This window comes from Chelonoidis abingdonii, chromosome 11, assembly GCF_003597395.2.
Source record: "Chelonoidis abingdonii isolate Lonesome George chromosome 11, CheloAbing_2.0, whole genome shotgun sequence".
Lineage (NCBI taxonomy): Eukaryota > Metazoa > Chordata > Testudines > Testudinidae > Chelonoidis > Chelonoidis abingdonii.
Window position 1 is genome coordinate 19,420,002 of NC_133779.1, and position 3,059 is coordinate 19,423,060.

Consider the following 3,059-nt stretch of genomic DNA (forward strand, 5'->3'; position numbering starts at 1 on the left):
GTACCTACAAGCTCTGTTAGACCCTGTTCCTGTCATCAAATAAACCTCTGTGTCACTGGCTGGCTGAGATCATGTCTGACTGCGCAGTGGGGGAGCAGGACCCTGTGGCCCCCCCAGGACCCCGCTGGGGCGACTCGCTGTGGGAAGCGCACGGAGGGGCAGAGGATGCTGAATGCTCCAAGGAGAGACCCAGGAGGTGAAGCCGTGGGAGCTCCTTGACCTGCAGACAGTCAGCTCCGAGGGAGAGGGGGCTCCCCAAGTCCTGCCTGGCTTTGTGGGGAGCAGTTCCAGAGCATTGCGCGGGGACCCCTGGACACATGGGTTGGTGTTTGTGGGGAGGGACCCTGACTTTGCCCCTTCCTCCTTTGGGGCACAGAGTGTCGGGGGAAGATTTCGGAGGTCTCGGGGTGTCGCTGTGGACAGAGAATCAACAAGTGGAAGGGGAAAGGCTTAATTTGGGCAGGATGGGGTAGCATTGTTGCTCTGTGCAAGCGTCACCACTTGTGCCAAGTGACTGTGAAAGGTGCCCAGGTCAGCATTGCACTGGTACAAAGACACCCTGCTGCACTGTGTCTTCGTACCAGTGCAAGGCAAGCGTGCAGTGCTCCCAAACCAGAATTCACGACACAGTCTCAATGAAGGGCTTTCACGCCTGCTTTTCACTAGTGTACATGCTGACACGAGCGGCCCCCTACAGGCTGTCAGTGCAGATCTGCCGGTCATTCTTGGAGGGCAGAGACCAGCCGGGAGCTTAAACCCCAACGCCAAGAGAGGAGAAAGGCAGTTCAGGTGACCCCCCACCCCTCGCGGTCTGAAATTTCACGATCGCGTTTCCAGCTGCCGGCAGGCGAGTTCCGCGTAGTGAAAAACAAGTTGTAGGGGAAATGGGGCAGCGCCGTCGTTTATTATTGCTGAAGAAACAGACCGAGGGCTGCAGAGAGGAGGTGAAATCACGTCGTCGGGGTGTTTTCTCTGAAACTCGGGTAGAAAAAGTGGTTTCCAAAAGCGGCAGGAAACAGAGCTAATAACGCGCCGAGCAGGGAGTGAAAAGTCTTGCGGTCGGCTGATTTCGCCGGCGATCACATTTCAAGTGGGTAGATAGGTGGATAAAAGGGCCCAAGATGGGCGTTTGTGCACCAGAATCTCAGGCTGGGTCTGGGGGGGGGGGCAGCCCAACAGGGCCCTGATCTCAGATAGGATGGGGGATAGGGCCCCGATCTCGGCCGGCGTCGGGGGGGGGAGGCGCCTGGCCCTATGGGGCCCCGATCTCGGCCGGGGTTTGGGTCCTGGGTATAAATACATCTCGTGTATTTTCTTGGCTTCGCTTCCATCTGCGGGTCCAGGTCCTGGCTCGTTACCCTAATGCACGTCCCGTATCGGGGGAGCCGGGTTAGTCTGGAGTCCGAGGGACGGATCTGGGACAGGCGCAGGGATTATCCTTCCCCTGACGAGGGGGGCGTTACCTCACCCTAACGAGGACTCATTAAGAGGCTGTGCAAAGGGAAGGGCGGGTGGGCGACTGCTGGTACCAGGGCTTGAGCTTTGCTCTAGGTTCGCAGGGGGGCGAAGACCCAAGTCCGAGGCCTTGCTTTGCCTCAGTTTCCCCATCTGTACGGGGGGCGGGAAATGAAGATGAGCCGCGAGAGGTACAAGGCAGGGGCCTGTACCCCCCCCATGTCTCCAGTGTGGGTGTGGGGCATCCGGGTGTCCAGTGATTAGAGCGGGTGCAAGGGAGGGCTCGGAGCCAGGACTCCTGGGTTCCTTCTGCTGCTGGGTTTGGGATGAGAGAAATGTTTCTTCTCCGCCAAGACGTGAGCATCAAAGGAAGTTTCTATTTCCACGGGCCCCTCCCACCGCGACTGACTCTGTCTACAGCCCTGCACCGCCAGACAGGCGTTCGCACCGCTAGACACACAGGCGGCACGTTCAGCTTTTCCCTTGCCTGTCCTCCTTGCTCCCGCCCTCTGAGGCTGGGTCTGGCGGGGTCAGCCCTTGGGGACCCCTCTGCAATCGAGGTGACTTCAGATTGACCCCGGAGCTGAGATCAGGAGCTGGCCCTGACCCTTCTGCAATCAGGGTGACTCCAGATTGACCCTGGGGCTGAGATCAGAATCCTGCTCTGCCCCCATTACAGCTGGGGGTGACTCCAGATTGACCCCAGGGCTGAGATCAGAATCCTTCTCTGACCCTCTTACAGCTGTGGGTGACTCTGGGTTGACTCCAGGGCTGAGATCAGGAGCCGGCCCTGACCCCTCTGCAATCAGGGGTGACTCTGGATTGATCCCAGAGAGCTGAGATCGAGATCCAGCCCTGACTCCTCTGCAATCTGGGGTGACTCCAGATTGACCCTGGGGGGCTGAGCTCAGGATCTGGCCCTGACCCCTCTGCAATCAGGGGTGACTCCGGATTGACCCCGGGGCTGAGATCAGGATCCGGCCCTGACCCCGCTGCAATCAGGAGTGACTCTGGATTAACCTTGGTGCTGAGCTCAGGATCCAGCCCTGACCCCTGTGCAATCACGGGTGACTCCGGATTGACCCTGGGGAGCTGAGATCAGGATCTGGCCCTGACCCTTCTGCAGTCAGGGGTGACTCAGGATTGACCTCGGGGAGCTGAGCTCAGGATCCAGCCCTGACCCCTCTGCAATCAGGGGTGACTCTGGATTAACCCTGGTGCTGAGCTCAGGATCCGGCCCTGACCCCTCTGCAATCAGGGGTGACTCTGGATTAACCCTGGTGCTGAGCTCAGGATCCGGCCCTGACCCCTCTGCAATCAGGGGTGACTCCGGATTGACCTCGGGGAGCTGAGCTCAGGATCCGGCCCTGACCCCTCTGCAATCAGGGGTGACTCCGGATTAACCCTGGTGCTGAGCTCAGGATCCAGCCCTGACCCCTCTGCAATCAGGGGTGACTCCGGATTGACCCAAGGGAGCTGAGATCAGGATCTGGCCCTGACCCCTCTGCAATCAGGGGTGACTCTGGATTAACCTTGGTGCTGAGCTTAGGATCTGGGCCTGACCCCTCTGCAATCAGGAGTGACTCCAGATTGACCCTGGGGAG

At 59.5% G+C, this 3,059-nt stretch overlaps 1 protein-coding gene across 1 annotated transcript in view; it reads left to right on the top strand.

The window, feature by feature from the left end:
- PPP1R3F (protein phosphatase 1 regulatory subunit 3F) overlaps positions 1-3,059 on the top strand; it is a 13,188-nt gene that overhangs the window by 6,530 nt on the left and 3,599 nt on the right. The gene's annotated exons all lie outside the window — the stretch shown is intronic.